General features: G+C 36.9%; 1 long non-coding RNA gene across 1 annotated transcript in view; it reads right to left on the bottom strand.

The window, feature by feature from the left end:
- Positions 1–203: 203 nt before the first annotated feature.
- Positions 204–22,228, bottom strand: part of LOC309632782 — a 33,141-nt gene continuing 11,116 nt past the window's right edge. Inside the window, exon 2 of the long non-coding RNA XR_014247070.1 lies at positions 204–22,207. This is a non-coding gene — a long non-coding RNA (uncharacterized lncRNA). The remainder of the gene's footprint in view (positions 22,208–22,228) is intronic.

Genomic DNA, 22,228 nt, shown 5'->3' with positions numbered 1-22,228 from the left:
TAATCACATGTGCCTTTGTTATTAGATAATTCATCACACTGCTAATGGTCAATACTCCAAGTTGTAAATATAAGAAGCAATTAGATATTCACTAAGATAATTGTTGTTTGCTATTGTATTGTATATATTTTGGATATTAACCTCTTATCAGATATATAATTTGTAAATATTTTCTCCCATTCCTTAGGATTGCCATAGATTGCTTTTGCCCTCTGTTGATTGTTTATTTTGCTGTGCAGAAGCATTTTAGTTTTGTGTAGTCCCAGTTTTTATTTTTGCCTTTTGTGCTTTTGGTGTCCAAGACCAATGTAAAGGATCATTTCCCCTTAAGTTTCTCCTAGGAGTTTTACAGTTTCAGTTTCAGATCTTACATTTAAGTCTTTAATCCATTTTTAGTTAACTTTTGTGAGTGGTGTAAGATAGGGGTCTGGTTTTATTCTTTTGCATGTGGATATCCAGTTATCCCAGCATGATTTATTGAAAGGACTCTTGTTTCTTGGCTCCCTTGTCAAATATTATTTAACCATATATGCATGAGTTTATTTCAGGCTCTTGATTCTGTTCCAATGCTCTACATGTCTATTTTTATGCCAGTACCATACTGCTTTGGTTACAATAGCTTTGTAGTATAGTTTGAAATCAGGAAGTGTGATGCCTCTAGCTTTGTTCTTCTTTCTTAAGATTGCTTTGGGTATTTGGGGTCTTTGGTAGTTCCATACAAATTTTAAGATTGCTTTTTCTATTTCTGTGAAAAATGCCATTGGAATTTTGATAAAGATTGCTTTGAATCTATAGATACCTTTGGGTAGTGTGGACATTTTAACAGTATTATTTCTTGTGATTCATGAACATGGGATATTGTTCCATTTATTTGTGTCTTTTCTGAGTTTCTTTCTTCAGTGTCTTATAGTTTTCTTTGTACAGATCTTTCATTTCCTTGGATAAACTTATACCTAAGTATTTTATTGTATTTGATGCTCGTGTGAATGGTATTGTTTTCCTTATTTCTTTTTTTTTTTTTTTGATAATTCATTAGTGTATAGAAACACAACTGATTTTTGTATGTTGATTTTGTATCCTTTACTGAATTCATTTGTTAGTTTTAACGGTTTTTTTGTGGAGTCTTTAGGGTTTTCTGTATATAAGATTATGTCATCTGCAAACAGAGAAAATTTTACTTCTTCATTTTTGATTTGGAGACCATTTATTTCTTTTCCTTGCCTAATTGCTCTGGCTAGGACTTCCAGTATTATGCTGAAAGTAAGGGGTGAAAGTGGGCACCCTTGTCTTGATCGTGATCTTACAGGAAAAGCTTTCAACTTACCATTGAATATGATGTCAGCTGTGGGTTTATCATATATGGACTTTACTGTGTTGAGGTATGTTCTCTCCATACCCAATTTGTTGACTTTTTATCATGCAAGAATGCTGTATTTTGTCAAATGCTCTTTCTGCATCTATTGAAATAATCATATGATTTTTATCCTTCCTTTTGTTAATGTAGTATATCACATTTATTGATTCACATGTGTTGAACCTTCTTTGCATCCTAGGTATAAATCCCATTTTATCAAGGTGTATGATCCTTTTAATGTGCTATTGAATTCAATTTGCTAGTATTTTCTTGAGAACTTTTGCATCTATATTCAGCAGGAATATTGGCCTGTAGTTTTCTTTTAGTGTCCTTATCTGGCTTTCATATCAGGGTAATGCTGGCCTTGTAAATGAGATTGGGAGTGTTTCCTAAGAGAGTTGATCTTAAGCGTTCTCACCACATACAAAGGACATTTATAACGAAGTGAAGTGATAGATATGTTAATTAGCTTGATTGTTATAATCATTTCGTAGTGTATACATATAGCAAAACCGCATTGTACACCTTAAATATATAGAATCTTTGTCAAGTATACTTCAATAGAGCTGGATACAAATAATAAATAATTGTTAAATAAAAATTAATGCAACATTAAGCATAAAATAAATCATGTTTAAAAATGGAAAATACATTATCTTGAAATTGCCAGACATATTAAATTAAATAAATGGTATTTTTTTCTTAAAAAAGTGGAGATAGCAGTTTGAATCTGCATCTAGGATAACATAAAAAGCTATCATAACAATTTTGTGTAATTATGACTCATGTTCCTCTTCCAGGCTTGCTTGAACTGTGTTTCACATGTCAGTATATGTCATTAACTGGTCATAAACACTAAAAATCTAAGAATTATATTCAACTGACTACTGCTTATGTCTAAGTCACCACTCCAAGTTTGCCATCCAGTGCTCCTAATTTTAACTCAAAAAAATTTTCACATCAGTTCCTGGCCTTTTCTGTTCCTCAGTCTCACTGTCTTAGTTCAGTGTGTTATCTCAATGCACTGGCCTTTTAACCAGTCTCCTTAACTCTACTCTATTAAACTCCATCTTACAGTCAACACTGCTCCTAGAATAGCCGTTCTAAAATACAGAATTAATTTTTTTGATTATCAACTTTGATGACTTCCCATTGTGCACAGAATCAGGTTGAAACCTGATTGGATACCAAGCTCCTGAATCCTGAAGGCTTGAATACCAAGGCTTCCTTCCCATGGTCATCAACTACCAGGCCCTTCCATGGACATTACAATTCAGTTTTATTTCTCTGAACATACTTTATAATTTCTTCTCTTTAGCCTTTGGATTTGCCTTTTATTTTTCCTGGATTGACTTTTCTTTTCTTCCCTCAGAGAATTCAGACCCATCCTTCAAAACACTCTAAAACATTAACTCCATATAGATTGTCTTCATGATTCCCTCAGACAGAAGAACCAGTCAACTGGTCTCCTGGATTTAATTTATATGCCTTTATTTTAAGCTTTGTTTGTTTTTTTTAAAAATAGTAATCTTTTATTTATTTATTTATTTTTATGTTTATTTTTGGCTGTGTTGGGTCTTCGTTTCTGTGCGAGGGCTTTCTCTAGTTGCGCAAGTGCGGGCCACTCTTCATCGCGGTCCGCGGGCCTCTTTCACTATCGCAGCCTCTCTTGTTGTGGAGCACAGGCTCCAGACGCGCAGGCTCAGTAGTTGTGGCTCACGGGCCTAGTTGCTCCGCGGCATGTGGGATCTTCCCAGACCAGGGCTCGAACCCGTGTCCCTTGCATTAGCAGGCAGATTCTCAACCACTGTGCCACCAGGGAAGCCCTTTAAACTTTGTTTTTGAAAAAATGTTTGCTACACCATAAGAATGAGCTCCCTGAGAGAAGGGACTAGGTTTTATTTTTTAAAATGCCTCATTATGTAGCATAAAGCTTGACACATGGTGAATGTTCAGTAAGCATTTGCTGGTTAGATGGATGGCTGAATGAAAATCAATCAAAATTGTTAAGCACTAGATAAAGTTATAAAGTAAACAGCAGGACTTACACCCCTCGGTAAGCACATAGGGATTTTATGCTGCTTTCTAACCAGTCTTGGTATCACCCAAGTCTCTCCTCTTTGGTGGAGAACTCAAGAGTCCAGAACTTTGATAGTTCTTCGTTCTCTAAAAGTTAATGTCCTTGTGCATTAGTTCACTCATCTATAAAATGTTTAATTATAGAACCCACCTCATAACATTTTGGTAAAGATGAAATGAGTTAATGCATGTGAAGCAACCAAAATTATTTCTGGCATGGCACTCAAATGCATTTTATTAGTTTTTAATTATTATAATGATTTCTTATGGTTTCAATTACCTAGGGCTTTGTTGATCAGTGACTTATGGGTCTTCAAATGCACCTCTACTGAAGTCTTAATGATTGAGAATAATATGGGGTTCTTTATTTCTTCATGAAAATGTATGATTTTACATAACTTTAATAGGACATGCCAAAGAAATGGTTTATGTGTGAGAATTTTGAGCACTATGATGGCTTTTAGGTAAGGTAACTGAATGGGTCTTTTTCCACCAAATCACAATTTCCAACTTTAAGTATTTATTGAAGAGTCTCTCTTCACCCTGTATGATGCTGCATACATACTGAGGGTTATGAGGGAAGAATGAAAGAAAAAGATAAGACTTTATTAAACACAGTGGAAACAATTTTTAATCTAATAAACATAATGTATTTTGTGGAAGATTGGACTTTAAATATTATAGAAATTCAGAGAGTGCATATAGTGGGTTTGGGATAATCATAAAAAGCTTTTTGGAGAGAGAACCATGATTGATAGGTAGGTTAGGATGAGAAGATAAGAAACACAGAGAAAAGACAAGGCACAATATCAATTTGAGAGGACACTTGTCTGTCTATTAAATGACAAGAATGAGCACTGCTGCCAGTGGAATCTCCTAGGGTGCATTTGAGTTCCTATTCCTTATCCAAAAGTCTCAAGATGTAATACCAGTTCTTACCAAGTATCAAATATTGGTTACTGCACTAGGACTACAGGAGGGGAAAACCTCATGTAAAGAATGTTATACAGAAGATAGATTCATGTTTTATTGGTGGTGGGCAGACTGGGTAGGAGGAAAGGGATGAAGATTTGATAATTTGTCTTCAGAGTCACCTTCAAACTCTGAAATGATAAGTTTTTGATAATGAAAGTTAGTTTTCAGTACTATGCATTGATTTTTCTGGACATATATTGCATTTTTACCTACAGTTCAAAAGAGTCTTCATGTGTTCTTTGTTAGGACTTTTATCTTTTTTATTCCCTAAGGAAAATCTATCAGTACAAAATGACTCTGGAAATGAGCATTTATTTGTAAAGGATTACTGAGCAACTGGGGTGAATGGTCCTTTTTTATGTCTGTAGTTCTTGGAAAGCTTTTAATTATTAGGAAATGCCCTGGGTTTCCATAATTATTGTTGAAAAAAATTGGTTTTCTGGATATATTAATGGCTGAAAAAATCATCTAAGTCTTCTATAATTTGACCACATATAGCATTCTGTGTATAGTGGGCACTTTCCCTCATCAATGTAAAGAATGTCTTTGATGATGTAATGGCAAAATCACATTGCATCATATTCTTCCTTTCAAATGACATTCTGATTTTCTTTTGAACATTCTTATTAGCTTAGGAATTAGCATAAACTGGTAGTCTTATATCAGGCATCTGAAAAATCTACTGTATCATGACTATTATAGGTTAGATCAAGCAGGACATGGCATATGGCCCACTGTCAGAGAGAAGCCTGTCACTTTATAGAATCTTTATATTAAAAAAAAGAACTATAAATATAATGCTGCTCAGTTCTCTGCACTAGAACATGGGCTTTGAGCTGTTTTTATAATTATATATTCAATAGAAGACTGTTGAAGGGCACAGGTTTGCAAGTCTGGCAGCCCTGGGTTTGAGTCCTATTTTCACTCATACTGAGCTGTAGTCTCTCAGCCTCCTCATCTGTGAAATAGGATTAAATAAGCCAATGTATATAAAATGCTTAGTAAATAGCATTAGTCCGGGTAGGGGGAATGACATACAGTGATCTCTGTCTACGTACTCATAATTTATTTTGTGATTAATGGAAACCACTTATAAAATAAAATACTTTCCCCCAAACTCTTTTATTCACTTGATCCTCAGGGCCTGAACTCAATGAATAGAGTGGAAATACAACTGGCGAAACTCTAAAAGAAAGGCCTAATTGATGAATTCTGGTGTTCCCATTTGAGGCCTCTTCACCATGCCAACAGGAGAGAGACACCTTCATTGTTTGTACCACTGATGTACCCCTTTCACTCCTGTATACCATGTGGTCAAAAGCCCCATGGAAATGGGTTTCTAGTTATTAGAATTCAATGATTTTGGAACATGATTAATTTCTTCTCTATGTCCCTGTCAGTAAAATTGAAATAATAATGTTTACACTACCTACAACAGCATGGGCATAAAGATAAAACGTAATTATATTAGTAATAGAAAACACAGTTGGAATGCTTACTCTGTGCCAGCTATTGTTCTGAGTGCTCTGCATATATTAACCCATCTATTCTTCTAAAAACTTTTTAGAAGAAAGGTGGGCACTACTATACATCCCAATAGGGCAGTTGCAGCATCTTCCGTTTCTAATTTGTCCTATACGTTCCAATGAAGAATCTACACACTTAGCTGTTTATACACAAAAGTTATATAACTTAATGACAGAGCTGGAATATGGATTGAGGTAGTCTGGCTCTACACGATACCAACACCTCAGAGATTTTGACAGCATTTTGCATGCAGTAAATAACAAGGGACTGGAATGATCACACATACTTTGGCTATCTAACTGTGGATAAGAGGAGTCTAAGTGGATTGGAGAGTCCCACTTGGAACCAGCAAGGGATGGAACCAAAAGCTGGTTTTACTTTGTAATAGGCATTTGAGGAAGTCTATGAAATGCAGTTGTTTTAAGAATAAAATGGGAGGAATGTGGAATTGACAACCAATTTTTCTATGCAGTGGAACTGGTTGAATAATGTTTCCATTTATTCATTTATTCACCAATTTCACTATCAGGCATTATGCTAACAGTTGGTAACATGGAGATGAAAAAGATGCAGTTTTGGGGACTTCCCTGGTGGCGCAGTGGTTAAGAATCCGCCTGCCAATACAGGAGACATGGGTTCGATCCCTGGTCTGGAAAGATCCCAAATGCCGCGGAGCAGCTAAGCCCGTGCGCCACAACTACTGAGCCTGTGCTCTAGAGCCTGCAAGCCACAACTACTGAGCCCTCGTGCCACAACTACTGAAGCCCGCACGCCTAAAGCCCATGCTGTGCAACAAGAGAAGCCACCGCAATGAGAAGCACGCCCACCGCAACAAAGAGTAGCCCCCGCTCTCTGCAACTAGAGAAAGCCCGCGTGCAGCAACAAAGACCCAACGCAGCCAAAAATAAATAAATAAAATAAATAAATTTATTTAAAAAAAAAAAAGAAAAAGATGCAGGTTTTTTTTGTTGTTTTAAAGTGTCCACTGTCATGTGGAAGACAACAGGTGTTGGTTGTCATTCTGCCATCTATTATTAGAATGAACTTGAGTCACTCAATTGCTATGATACTCTATTCCCTCATTTATAAATGAGGATAAATATCCTGCATTTCTGTGAATATTAGAGATGGGCTGTAATAAGTAGTCACTGAATAAATAGCTGTTAAAATGTTGTGTGGGTGGAGCACGTAGGGAGTTGAAGTTATAGAACCAAATTGCACACCCTAGTAAGGGTCACAGGGAATCACTGAAGGATATTTAGCAGGGACATGGCATGATCAGGTTTTCATATTGAAAGGTTTCACCTTCGTAGCAGGAAGGAGGTTGAGCAGCACAGGGACTAACCTGAAGGATAGGAAATTCATGAGGAAAGTATTGAAATAGAGGATGAGGGCTTACAAGGTAAAGAGAGGCTGTGAACTTGGAACAGAGAAAAGATAGAACAGATTTCCCTATATCTTAAATAGTGTTATTTTATGGGATTTAAAAATGGAATCTTAGGGAAAACAAAGCATTAAGACAAGTATTTTTTGCAGACAAATCCTGTTTAAAACATCTCTTGGTTTTGAGGCAGAAGAAAGATAGGTTTTCTGGATGTTAATTTTCTGCCTTTCAGCTCTCTCCATCTCCCCTTCCCAAGGGTCAGTAGGGATCACTTTCCTTTGGGCATTGGCACCCTTCCTCAACTCCTTTCTAGCACATATATCACCACACTGCACTTTAGACGGTCTCCCCGAACAGATGAAGAGCTCAAAGAATGAAGAGTGTCTTTTTCTGAATGCCCAATACTTAGATAATGTCTGGCATAGAGCAGGTATTCAGTAAATGTTTGTTGAATAAATGAATGAGTAAACAAGTAAGAGCATAGTAGTTTAGCATAAGATCCCTGAAGTAGGCCTGATAGCTTTTGAATCCTGATTCCACCACCAATTACTAGCAAGATAACAACCTTCTAAGCCTGTTTACTCATTGATTAAATGGAAATTCCAATATCATAGTGTTGCAGTGAAGTTAAATGGCACAAATATATGCAAAGTGCTTAACCTACTCCCTGACACACATTTATTTAATTAAACGAGAGCTGTCACTATTACTATCAATATTACTATCTTGAAGACAACTAGAATCTTAATTCCTAACAATTTTCCTCCATCCCTGTACTTTCTGCTGCTCAATATAACCCTGATTTTAAAAATCAAATTGATTGAACCAGATGATTCTATTAACTAAACATGCTAAACAGTAGGATAGATTGATTATTCTTTTCTGTCATTATTCCAGCTTACTCCCTCACTTTCTGCCCCATGCAATCAAAGCCCTAGCATATATCTATATGTCTATATCTCTATAGGCCCACATATGAGATATATATATAATATACATACACACACATCTCCTACCTAACCTATTGTTCCATATATCATATAAAAGATATATATGTATATATACACATTGAGGAGATATATATGTGCATATATATATTATATAACCTATATGTCCTATATATCATATAACTCTGTAGCTATAGATATTTCCATGCCATAGAAAAGTATTAAAGAAGGAAGATCAGATCATTGGGAACCCAGAAACAGAAATAGCTTGACCTTTTCAAGGTAGTGAGGCAAGTAGTTGTCTGTGAAGAATTAGACCAATATAAACAGGAGTCACTGGGACAAATGGAAAGTAGATTTCACAGCTTTGTTTTCTTAACAACTGACCAAACATGAAAGATGAAACTCAATATGTGACAAAGACTCCCTTTTATACACTTTCTCTAGCACCTTCCATGTTTCCAAATAATTTGTTTGAGAAGCACACTTTGTGCTTTTTATTAAATGCATGATTGGGCTGGATTTCTCTGTATTAGGAGACTTAATTTGCCAGTGAACTATTGCTCAGGTTGGCCATCTGGAAAAATAAACTCCTCAACAGCCATGTAATTTGTCTTTTGTCTGGTTTCAGGCAGTGGATTTTGGGGGATTAGTATTGAGCAAATAGCAAGCAGACGCTTTCCTGGCTCCCTGAAGCCATCTCCCTTCTCCAAAGGGGCATCTTGCTAAGTTACAATTTAACAAACGGTCCTTTTATACATTATAGGAGTAGCAATACTACCATAATGCCTTTGTCAACACTATGTATATATGAACCTAATTTAAAAAAACAAAACAAAACAGCTTTTCCTTTTTGACATGGGGAGGCAATGCCATGGGGACCAAAGCCTAAGGTCAGGAAAGCATATTGTCTGGAACACAGGCCAGCGCACCAGCTGTGCCCTTGCACCAGAAGGTGAGGGGGTGGCAGGAGGAGACCTTTCTCTCTCAGCTCAAATGCTAACTCCACACACCCCAACCCACCAAGGTACTAGGCTGGTTGTTTGGGAAATGTCATAGGAGACGATCCCCATATTTGACCAAAACTAATTGTATTTTTTCTCCCAAAGCTTAAATACCAGGTCACCTTTATTAGACCTCAGCATGTAAGAAGTAGGGCTTGGCAAGCCAATGTCAAAAAACTGTGTTCACTCAGAAAAACACCACAGTTCCTGATAGCTTGCACTTGTTACAGTTCCAGGTACAGTTACATAACCACTCTCCCCTTTCCTTTTCTCCATAAGAAAACAATTAGAGGGACACCCAAGTTGTGGTTAAACGATGGGCTAAGCATTCAGATAGACTTGTTTTTTCCTGGCCTGATTCTGTGACTTATTAGCTAAGTAACCTTGGCTGAATTACTTAACCTCCTAAGCCTCAGCTTTTCCTCACATATAATGGGGATAACATAATAGTCATAGACTTATGGTGATTCATGGGCTTATGGTGATTCCATGAGATAATGTAGACAAGTGAAGGTGCTACCATAGGTCTGGCAAAAGTACTCAACACATTTAAAAAATAAAATTAATTAGGACAAATGTACACTTGTTAGGCTCATACCACATACTTCCACACACTGTGTTAGGTTTTGAATATAATAATTATACTTACTTTTTATAGTTGCATTCTGTGCCAAGAACTAGGACAAGGACAGCTACTATTTCTATGGTATAGGAATTGTTGAAACTCAGAGGAGTTATCTAGTATTTCCAAGTTCATTTGTGGAGTCAGGTTTTAAATTAGGATGCTCAGACTTTTTGTGTGTACCAAATTGCTAAAATCCTGATTACAGGGGGAAAATGTAAAACTTCATTCAGTTGCCTTAGTGTTTAAGCAGTAACTTACTAATTTTATACTATTTCTCACAATCTTCATAGAACAGTGGCCACAAGTGGGAAGTGCCTTCGCCTAACTCTGTTTAACATGTATGCTTAATGGCTTTATCCAAGACTAGTGCAAAAGAAACCAGTTCCTTCAGATATCCTGTTAAGAAGATTTACCATCAAAGTGAAAAGCTACTGTGTTCTCCAACTCTGTATTAGTTTGCTAGGGCTGCTATAATAAAGTACCACAAACTGATGGCTTAAACAGCAGAAATTTATTGTCTTTCAGTTCTGGAGACTAGACATCTGAAATAGAGATGTTGGCAGGATTGGTTTCTTCTTAGGGCAGTGAGGGAGACATCTGTTGCAAGTCATTCTCTTAGGCTGTCTTCTCCCTATGTCTCTACATCCCTGTGTCTCTTCCCTTTATGTATATCTCTGTGTCCATGTTTCCTCTTTTTCTAAAAACACCCATCTTATGGTATTAGAGCCCACCCTAATCACCTCACTTTATTTAACTTGATTACCTCTGTAAAGACTCTGCCCTCCAAATAAGGTCAAATTCTGAGCTACTGGGGTAAGGTTAGGATTTCTACATCTGAATTTAGGGCTAGGGGTGGCACAGTTCAACCCATAACAAGCTCATTAGTGAGAATATGCCTTGTCTGCTGCAGAGTTTAATAAGTATGTGTTGAATTAGAATGCACACCATCAGCCTCAATCTATAATCTCAGGGCCTTTTTTTAAAAATTGTTTTCACTCTCTTTCTCTGTTACCTACCATCCCACCAAACCCACCAAACTTTAGTCCTTTCTATGCAAATTCTTTTTATTTGACACTTTTCATTTTCCTTTATGTCTTTTTAGGGAAAGCCCTGGATATGCTCTTAACAGAAAATATAATTCTCTAGTAGAAAATGTTGCTTGCTTACCCTGAAGTCATTCTCCCCGAAAGGTTCTTTCTTATTGTGACAACTTGCCCCCAAAATGCCAGATAAATGTTTCCCTTTCTTTTCATAGTTTTGTTTTGTTTTTTACAGCTAAAGGCAAAATGTCTCAACCTTAGCACTATTGACATTTTGGGCCAGATAATTCTTTGTTGTCAAAGGCTGTCCTGTGTGTTGTAGGATGTTTAGCAGCATCCCTGGCCTCTGCTCAGATTCCAGTTTCACTAGCCTAGTTATGATAAAAGTGTATCCAGACATTGACAAATGTCCCTTGAAAGGAGAGCAGAATCACCCCTGTCTGAGAACCATTGAGCTAGAGTAGGCATATAAGGCAAAGTATGGCAGATGGTAGGCACCCAAGAAATATTTTCGTTTCCTAACATTTCCATGACTTTGGATATTCTCTAAGTCTGTTTCAGCCTTCTTTCTTTTCAATAAATGTTGGCCACTAAAAACGAATAACATCTTAGAGTTTCAACTTCATCCAGGATGTGTCCTAAAGATGTCCTGTTAATCTCTCCAGGTCTTCCGAATGCCCTACTAGGCATTTCTTTTAGATTGTCTAACCATCACCATACAATAAGCATGCCTGAATGAAACTCACAATTTTACCCACTCAAAACACTTCCTTTCCTCATTTCACTATTTTAAACAATAGACTCACTTTTCCTAGCCACATAAACTTGTGAGGTGTAAGTGCATGCAGCCTCTTAAGCACTGTTGCCTCTGGTGGACCTAAGTTCATATTCTACCACTTATTATGGGCAAGTCATATAAACTCTGAACCCATTCACACATATATAAGTGTAGTTTTGAGGCATAGAAATGGTATGAAAATGACATAATTATCAGAGTCTTAATAAATGTCAGATAGCATTGTTTTATTAGGAATAATGAGGTAAACAATTTTATACAGAATAATTTCCTGCTTACCATCTAAAAGCTTATGTAATGAGTAAGTTACATTAAAAAAACATCAAAGTAGGTACATAAATGAAATGGGATCCTAGAGAAAGAATGAGAAACATTAACATTAAATATATGCATAATAACATGTACTGGTTATTTATCATGTATTTATCATATGTCAGGAACAATCTGAACTTTCAAGTATAGTATATTGAGGCCTTTCTGAGGAAGTAGAAATAGTACTAAATTGAGGAGCATCCCTAGCTCTTATACTTAGTAGTTATGCAACCTTAGGCTCATTGCTTCTTTATATGTCTTAGCTCATTATCCACAAAAATTGGATAATATCCCTACCTCATTGGGTTGTGGTTGTGTTTGTGATGAAAACACTGGAAGGACAAAGTGTTTTGCATGGAATCAGTGACAATCCTCTTTTAGCTAAATGGTATCCTGGTTGTGATTCAGAGATTTCCCCAAACCATGTTGTGACAGAGGGCTCAAACACTTGATAATGCCTAATTCATCAGTAAGGTGGTCACTATATCATGTTAGCCTAGACTAGAGAATCTTAAAATATCAATGGAATGCAAGAAGATGCTTTTTTCAGAGTGGTTAATATTAGTTCTAGGGTTTTGTTGGAGGCAAATGTGCACTCAAGATAATTCATAGATTTTCTGGGAAAATTCTAAGTACTGTAAAAGCTGACTCTTCTTCCTAATAAAGTGAGCATAGGTCAGCTGAAGCCCAAGTTCACACATTCTACACCTTTGTTATTCCTTGTCCTTCACTGGCATTAGTGCTAATTTGGGTGATGGAACACCTGATATTTCTTGCCATTGCACTTGTCCAGAATTTTGGTGCCATTAGATACTTCTAGTATGTAGTATGATAAGTTCCATGTAGGTGGAAAAACTCTTCTCCTGTGAATTGTGTGTCAACTGTAAGGAAGGAAAAAGAATGTTCCCTCTACCTTTCTGAGTTCTTAGCTGAGACCCCTGTAATAAAAGACATATTAACAGGAGAAAAAACAAACAGAAGTTTATTAATATGTATACCTCATCTATATATGGGAACTATACAGGGAAAAATGAGTAAATCCCTGAGGTGGCTTAGAATTCAGGCTTAAATATTATCTTAATAGATAAAAGGGAGGGGGGGATGCAGGCCTCTTAGGGGAGAGTGAATAATTTGTAGGAAAGTTGAATGGGCCCTTAGAAGAATGGGTCCTCCTTAGATAGGAGGTATGATGGTTTGTGACAAAGTTTGTCTGGGTGTGATGTCGACTTCTAGTCTCCTCACTGGTGACAAGAGTCAGTCTTCCCTGGTTGATGAATCTCCCTGGGAGGGGATTTATAATAACTGGGTTCCTTTTGGAGGATCTGTCTTTAGGCAGATAAGGTGAGTTCAGAGAAAGCCTCTCCCTGCATTTGCTGTTTTTCAAGTGCCTACAGCTCAAAATGATCAATATGTCAAAGCAGAATATTTTGGGGTGGCATGTCCTGAACTCCTACAGTTATATTTTGGAGAGGCATATTCTGCCATCCTTCACAGTTTTCCTATGTTAAATTCAGAAACTAGGATGATTGGTGAGCTACTTGTCCGCTCTGAAACTATGTGTTCTCCAGGAAGCGAGGCTAATATCTGCAGCTCAGGAGCCCTAATAACCTAACTACAGAATCTCTACAACACACACCAGACACAATGCCTGCTGACTTTTGTAAATCCAGGAGGCGGTATTGGCCTCTCACATATAGTGCTACAAAGGACCCTTAGAAGTCCCCATCTTTTGTTTGAAAAGCAAGAGAATGACGTGGTGTTATTGCACCACAAGCCCCTAGTGCCCTTGGAGTGAATCTTCAGAGGATTCTCCGGGAGGAAAACTTCATCCTGAGGTTCAAAAAAGAATTTCTAGAGGGAGTAAGATTTGTTTAAATCTGTATACTGATTGATTTCTCAAATGGCACTAGGAGTTGGGGGTTGATGGGTAGCAAGGAGTGGGGAGAATGAAAAGGCTGCCTTTCTTATTACATGCTAAAACCTGTCACTTAAGGGCACGTGCCTTAATTTTTTCTCTTTCATGCATGGGTGCCCTGTTTGCTAAAGGGGTTGTGAAATGTTGCCAAGGGATAAATTCAACTGTTTATGAGAATCATTACGTGGTTCTGTGTTTATTTTCCTGGCACTCTCCATGATCTACGATTTGGAGCTGAACAGCTGTTTTCTGGTGCTTGTAAATAAAAGTATTTAAATATGTCTTAAACACATTGTTTAGAAAGTGTACCCCAAACAGGCTGCCTTTCTAGTATTAGGGAACCTATAAGAAGGAAAGGAAATGTTATCATTTGACTACTGCTAACATTTATTGTGTGACTGGTATAGTGTTACAGTCTCTTAGGGCTGGTTATAAAGATGGTATTTAAGTGGGTGGTTCCTGCAGGCTTCCGACCAACTTAGAAGCATTTCTCTTTCTCAGCTTTCAGCTACTACCTCCCCTAAGCGGGAGCTGGAAAAGCCAAATAAGAAGACCTTTGAAGCCACACAATGTCTGGTCTGTTTTGGCCGTGTCGTAATATAACTGACATTATAGCAGAGTGCAGGATAATTCATGTCAGAACGATACAAGCCCTCATTTCCTTTATAACAGGGAACAGAATGTGCACTGCCACGCTTCTGGGCAACTACTTGCTCCCTGACTAGAGAAGATGATGACTGAGTCAACCGTTGACCTGAAAGTGCTACCAAAATGGCTATAGCACAGTAAAAGTTTATCAAAACATTAAAAAGCTGAGCCTTTTAATTCAAAAGCGTTCCTCTTTTCCTTCACCCATGCTCCCAGAAGCCTATCTCATGGATCCTGAGGACATTCAGTCTGGTTCTCCAACATGTGTGTGACTGGAAAGCCAAAGCCTAGTCATCATTGTACTGGGTAAGCAGGACTAAGACTCACCTATTAAGTACTCATCTGTGTTGAGCTGAGAAGCCATTGCTCTCCCATAGTCTTTGAAAAAGAGCATCTCCATATCCCTCTGGTTACTTGGCAAAGGAAAGACAACAAAAGAAGTCAGGATTGCCACATTGTTGTATAAGGACAAAAATGATTGTTAGGGCATCCCTGTAGATTTGTGCAATAAAAGTGTACAGACCCGATGACCTCTCTAATAAACATGCTTAAACTCCTGAGGTTGCCAAGGGCTCCCTTTCTTTTAAACCGAGGGTTTTGACTTTGAATCATTTAGCTGGGGTGTAGCCTACTCTACATGGTTCAGTCTTGGAGATTCCTGATACATCCTGAAGGCATCAGATTACCTTACATCCAGAACTATTTGCCAAGATGTGAAGGAAAATTTGCTTAATGAAGGTAACCATTTTGGGACCTCTGCATCCAGCCTCATTTCAGACTTTTGTCTAAGACTGCAAAATGTCAAATGCTAGGCTGACCATGTATTGTGATAAGACCTGACTGAACCCTTTAATTCAAAAGGGTGAGCTGAAAAGAAAGAATCCAGGGGAAATCTTCACTTCCTCAAATCTGATTGAAGGTTGAGAGGGATCAAGGGAAATTTCAATAGCTTGGAAACTAGTCCCCAGGACAACAATGAATAAAGCCTGGAAGAAAAGAAAGGAAGCCTTGATGATTAGCTCCCCCTGTGGAGAGAGTCTCTGCCACTTGGCTCCCTTTGATGAGATTACAGACTTCTGAAACTTGTTCCCACAAGGAAGGTAGACATGTTGAAAGAACATCCTTCTAAGTAGGCAGGGAACACATTCCTTCACTCTTGGGAAAGTATACTGTTTTGCTCTCTGGAATGACTTAATCATGTTTTCAGCCCTGAGACCACAGCTTTGCTTCAAGAGGTTTTGAGCCAATCCAGTCTAAGTTGAAGCTCAGATTCTTTTGAGGAAGTTGCAAGATTTTCAAATAGCCAAAGCATTGTGGTTTTATGTTTATATAATATTCCTCAATAGGGTGGAGAGACCTTAATGGTCCTCTTACATTCCTTGTCCTTAAGATTGCTCCAATTGCATTTCTCCATGGTCCCCCCATGCACCACCCTGTTGGTTGGGGAAGGAGGATCCAAGCTAACTTTTTATTGATTTGGATATCATAACCTGAGAAATAATTTCTGCCCCTTCTTCATTTCATATGCCCTCAACTCTTACTCTACACATATACTTCAATTTATACTCTCATAATTTAAGACACTTAGAGTTGAACAGGATTTTAGTTTAGAGTTAAACTTCCCAGCCTAGGTGGGAAGTCCCATTCCTAACTGATGGTCCCTAAGTCTTCCTCAAAACTATCAGTGTCAGGAGAACTTCTTTGTTGACTTAAACCTATTTCGGTACAGCTTGTCTTTAATTCACATCCTCCACATACACCTCTCCTCATGTCACTGCCTTTCCCAACCTCATTTATCATTCAAGGCCCAGCTTAGTCCTACCATTTCTTTAATGATTTCTTAGACTAAATACGATCATATAAACTTATAAATCCAGAAGAATCATAGAATCTTAGTTAAATCCAGAAGAGGAGGTACAGGTGTTCCAGTATTGTCTCCTCATTTTACAGATGTGGGAACTGAAGCCAAGGGAGATCTGATAAGAAACCAGGTCATATCCTATATTTTGACATCCTCTCTAATGCAGCCATAAGCAATATATATATTTTTAAAACACTGTGAATATGTTTGTATTTTTTCTCCTAATTGCAATATTTTTGAAGGCAGTGATTATAATTTCTATGTCTGATTTTGCATGGTGTTTCATACATACTTAGGTTGCGCTAACTCAGTGCTGTCCAGTAAACTTTCTAAGATGGTGTAAATGTTCTGTATTAACTGCCCTGTCCAGTATGGTAATCACTAGCCACATGTAGCTTTTAAGCACTTGAAATGTGGTTAGTAGGCCTGAGGTATTAAATTTTTAAATTATTTTATTTTTAAGTACCTTAAATTTAAATTTATATGGCTACATGTTGTAAGTGATTACCATATTGAACGTTGCAGTTGTTATTCATTTGCTGATTCACAGCAGCAAGTAAAGAAAACTTAGGGTATATATTGACTTGATAATGTCTGTTAATATTGTTTGAATCAGAATAACAGAGGTTTTGAGATGAAATGGGCCAAGTCTCACCACCTCAATTAATATTCCCAGAAAAGTGAAAGCATTAGTTCAAGGTCACATGGTTAATTAGGAACAGAGCTGGCACCAGGGCCTAGACCTCCTGCCTATAGTTTTTCTTTATTATTGTTTCCTTCTTTGTCATAATGTCTTGGTGAAAGTGGAAGGAGGAATCAGGTAGTAGGTGGAAGGGAAAGCCAATAGAAATTTTAAAAAATATGATGAGAATGAACAAGGATTATAGATAAGGAAGAAGAGAAGAAAGGATGTCATTCAAAAGTGGAGAAATTTGTCAATATCAGAGAATTGAGATGAATAAAAGAAAAAAGTTAAAAGCTCATACTTTCATCTACGGGCCAGTGAAAATAAAGAATTCTCTTTTAAACACAAAACAATGTAACTATAATAAATCAGGGACCATTACATAGGTGTGCCCAGGATTACAAAATGAAGAGAGCTTAGTGGTTACTGAACCATGACAAAGCCCTCATACTAATGAATTACATTCCTCCAAACCTTTGTCAAATCAATCAAAGAACTCCCTATGAATGAGATGGAATGTTAACATCTGGTTCACCGAATGGAGATAACAGTTTCATCCGAAGCCTTAGTTAGTCAAGCTTTTATCTCTCCCCGTTGTCCGCTGATCCCACTTTATCCTTTCTCCTTGCTTTGCAGCTGCTCAAGGAAGGAGAGATCTCACTGAGGAACATTGGATTCAGTGGCATGTAAATTACCCAGGAAGTAGAGAACCCTGGTGGAAGTGAATGGTTTTGAAGCTGAAAGTGTGCTTCAGATGCCCCTTCTCCAAATGCCCCTTTTGATAATCTCAGTAGCTTCAACAACCTTTCAAGAGAAATAATTTGTATAGAGAGTGTTGCTTATCATTAAATAAGAGAAGCAACTAGTTCCCCAAAACTTAGTGGTGTTCAAAACAGGATGTTACATTTTTTTGGGTTTGTCTCAGAGTATTTTGTATAGCAAAGAGGGAAGGAAAAACTAAGACTAAACTCTGTAATATCATGATTTGTAGCATGCATTTTATTTCCTTCGTATCTTTTCCCATTCCTGCAGGGAAGTAAAATGACACTGAAATTTTCTCAGAGTGTGTGGAATATTTTTCTTACTAATTTAATGGTTGTTCAGTTAGGTCATAGGCATAGCAAGCTTTTCTTCTGCATCTTGAATGCTACTTTACCTGTTGACGTGACACTAATCTCAAAGTCACAAGCTCAAGTTAGGATTTATTCAGTCAGGATTGTAAGGTGGAGTCAATCATCAGTCCCTTCCAAATCTTATTCTCTCTCTCCTCCAGCCACCTGTTTTCTTCTTCTGGGTTCCCAATTTCTTATTAATACTACTACCATTCTGGCCAATTGCATTAGAAGTCTGTGGGGCATTTCGACTGTCTCTTTTCTCTTATGCCCCACCTCTAAATGATTGCTCCATCAAGCAGCTTTCCTTTCCAGGGTGTCTCACATTTGTTGCCCTCCTTTCCATTTCACTGCCCCTACCCTAAGCCAGAATGGTGTAGTTTTCTGTCTTTTCTGTCACCAGTACAAGCTACACAGTGTCCCTAAATGAATCATTCTAAAGATCGGGACTAGTTGTATTACTTTATTGCTCAAAAACTTTCAATGGTGTGAGGTACTTAAAAGGAAGACAAAGGAGGAGAATGAAAGGAGGAGGTGGAGGAGAAAGAGGAAAAGGAGAAAGGAGGAGGAAGTTGCCAATGGAACAAAATAGAAACCTAAGAGATTTTACTATATATAAGAATTGAACATATAGTACTGATGGCAAGTCAAATCAACGGGAAACTATATTTCATGCAATAATTGTGAATAATTGTTTTAAAATATTTAAATTGGATTCTTACCTTCCAACATACACCAAAATAACTATCAGATTAATTAGAATGTTAAATGTAGAAAAATGTTCTACAAAAACTTGAAAAATATGAGAACCTATTATTTCGTGTCAAGATTAGAAAGACCTTTCTAAATAAAATAAAAGCCAAGGAAGGAAGAATAATATAAAAGATTAAACATAACACAAGTATTAAAAATCCAATAAAAAACCCATCATCAAAAGTCCAAAGAAAATGTTCATTTGGGAAAAAGTATATCTAAGATACAAGGCATACAAAATGTGAGTGTATTTATAAAATATCAAGAATTCTTACAAATCAACAGGGAAAAGAATACTCCAAAAGAAAAAATTTGCAAAAATTATGGAGAGGAATTTCACAAAAGAATATAAATTACATATCATGAAAAGAAAGACATTAGAGCTTTTTTTCCTCTGTGTGTTCTTCCATGTGTTTTAAGCTCATAAAATCTTTCCTCATTTTATGATTGCTCAGTCATATTTTTTCCAGTTTATATTTTCAGTTTGCATTTAATATTTTAATTCATTCAATTTATTTGGATGTATGCTCTGAGACATTAGAGTCAATTTAGTTGTAATCTTTTCCCACCTTCCTAGATTGTAAGCTCCTTGAGGGCAGGAAAAATGTGCTATTTATTTTTGTGGATCCTGTAGCATGTATCAAGTGCATAACACACAATAGTTAACACAGGAGGGACGAAGAGGGAGGATCAGAAATGTTTTGAAAGAAGAGGCATCTTTTGAGATTGGTCTATCTAAACATTTTCACGGCACTGTGCTTTTTTTTTTTTCCTTTTGTGTGTCTCTTTTGGGTTAAACGTGGCTCAAAGGCAAGGTAACATGACAAGAGAAAAGGGTACTGAAAAATGACAAATGAGGCTTCAAATACTGACATTACCACACAGAGTGAAGTAAGTCAGAAAGAGAGAAACAAATACCATATGCTAACACATATATATGGAATCTAAAAGAAAAAAAATTGTTTTGATGAACCTAGGGGCAGGACAGGAATAAAGACGCAGACATAGAGAATGGACTTGAGGACACAGGGAAGGGGAATGGTAAGCTGGGATGAAGTGAGAGAGTAGCATTGACATATATACACTACCAAATGTAAAATAGATAGCTAGTGGGAAGCAGCTGCATAGCACAGGGAGATCAGCTCCGTGCTTTGTGACCACCTAGAGGGGTGGGATAGGGAGGGTGGGAGGGAGGCGCAAGAGGGAGAGGATATGGGGATATATGTATACATATAGCTGATTCACTTTGTTATACAGCAGAAACTAACACAACATTGTAAAGCAATTATTCTCTAATAAAGATGTTAAAAAAAATACTGACATTACTAATCACTTTTGTCACTCTGAGCCTCAATTCCTTACCTCTTTCATATAGATATACCGGTTACTACTTGTAAGGTTGTTGGGAAGATAAAAACCCATGTTTGTAAAGTGATAGGCATACTGATTTCATTCCCTTCTTACTACTTATTCTCCTTCTCTGGGAGGGACACTTGTCATCCCTTAGCCTCCTTTTCTGTAGTGAAGTAAAAACATGATAGTTTGTGTGAAAACATCTTGTAACATGAGTTTTTTTAATAACATAAAGTAGTTTTAAATTTTTTGCTCTCTAAGTGTAAATTGCTTGTTACGCTTTTGTTCATGATAGAATGAATGGAAGTGATGTTTGGGTGAGAAGGTTCAGAATAGATATATAGAGGTAAGAAAACAAAGTTAAATGTGAAAAACAGGTAATTAGAAAAAATTCTGATAAGTTGGAGTCACATTGTAGAAATAGAACAGATTTGGGGGTCAAGCAAACATGAGTTTGAGTCTCAGCTTTGCCACAAACTCTCTGTGCAAACTTGGAAAGGTTACTTGCCTTCACTGAGGCTCAGCTTCTCTACCTATCAAGCTGGGATTAATAACATTCCCCCGGCAGGGGTGTTGTGAAGTCCTATGATATTAGTAAACAAAGCATATGGCACATAGATGACATTTGACAAGTGCTTCTTTTTTGTTTCTTTTGATTCATCATAATGTGTCTGGGCATCTATATGTTTAAAAGACCTAAATATGATTTATTATGTACCCAACAAACTACCAGTGAGTGACTTAGTCCTCATGGAGAACAGATCCTACTTTTTAAAGTGCATTCGGACTTGCTCCCTATGTTTACAAAAGGATTTCTGGATCCATGTATGTCTCATGACACAGAGTCTAAATCTCCACTTGTTTTCAGTTAATCATCTCGGTATGTCTTGCAGGGCCACAGCCATCATCTTGCTCTTGGGAAGACAGAACACTGTGTACCAATTCTTCTTTTAGGGGCCTATTTAGTTGTTATCACTGCCTGCTTTTAAAATTTTGTGAGCTGTAAAATGTAATACTATATATTCCTGGGAATTTTTTCCCCACTGAGAGTATTTAAGTTTAATGTTTTTCTAATAGTCTGGGAGAGAAGATACTGGTAATAAAACAAAGCATTTGAAAATTTAAAAATAAGCAGTACATTTATAGCAATTATGTAGGGATGTTATTAATGATTAAATATAGTATCATAGAATAATATACCTAGAGTGAAAATTGTTAGTCATTGTAATCTAGTGATTTTTTTCTAGTTCTTTTTGTCTTTTAATAAAAGAATGCTTATATTTTAGAATGAATGAAGCATGGCCTACTATATTTGTATTAGTTTATTTCATGTAATAGGATATAGCAAAGTACTTATATTGCTACTTTGACTTTAAAATTATTAGTTAAGGCATATCATTCCAACCTCTCTTATATTCTCTTTAGATATGACCTTGAATGACAAGAGGGAACACCCTTTTTCTTCAATGAAAAAACATGGCACACACCATTTTCCCTTTCATTCCTAGGCTATGGAGATGTGGATTTGCTGTTTCCTTTACTTGAATGTCCTGAGTCATAACTATTGTGCTAGAATCAATAATTTACTAATTAGTCCATCTATCTTAACATTTGACTAGAATCTACTATGCCCACTTATGCACTTTATAAAAATTATCTCATTTTATTACTTACTTTAAGGTTTGGTGATATAGGTTTGATTGTCCCATTTCAGAGCTGAGGAAAATGGGGCCCAGAGAGTTTTTAGAAATTCTCCCATGTTCTTATCTTGTGAGTTAAAATTATAAACTGGTTCTTAATAGCTGTAAACATAAGTTCTTTACAAATTAGTAAGCTACTGGAATTTTTTTTTTTTTTT

The sequence above is a fragment of the Balaenoptera borealis genome (genome assembly GCF_965194805.1).
Source record: "Balaenoptera borealis genome assembly, chromosome: 8".
In the NCBI taxonomy this organism is placed as follows: domain Eukaryota; kingdom Metazoa; phylum Chordata; class Mammalia; order Artiodactyla; family Balaenopteridae; genus Balaenoptera; species Balaenoptera borealis.
Note: the sequence above shows the minus strand (reverse complement) of the source record. Positions and strands in the feature narration are given on the sequence as shown.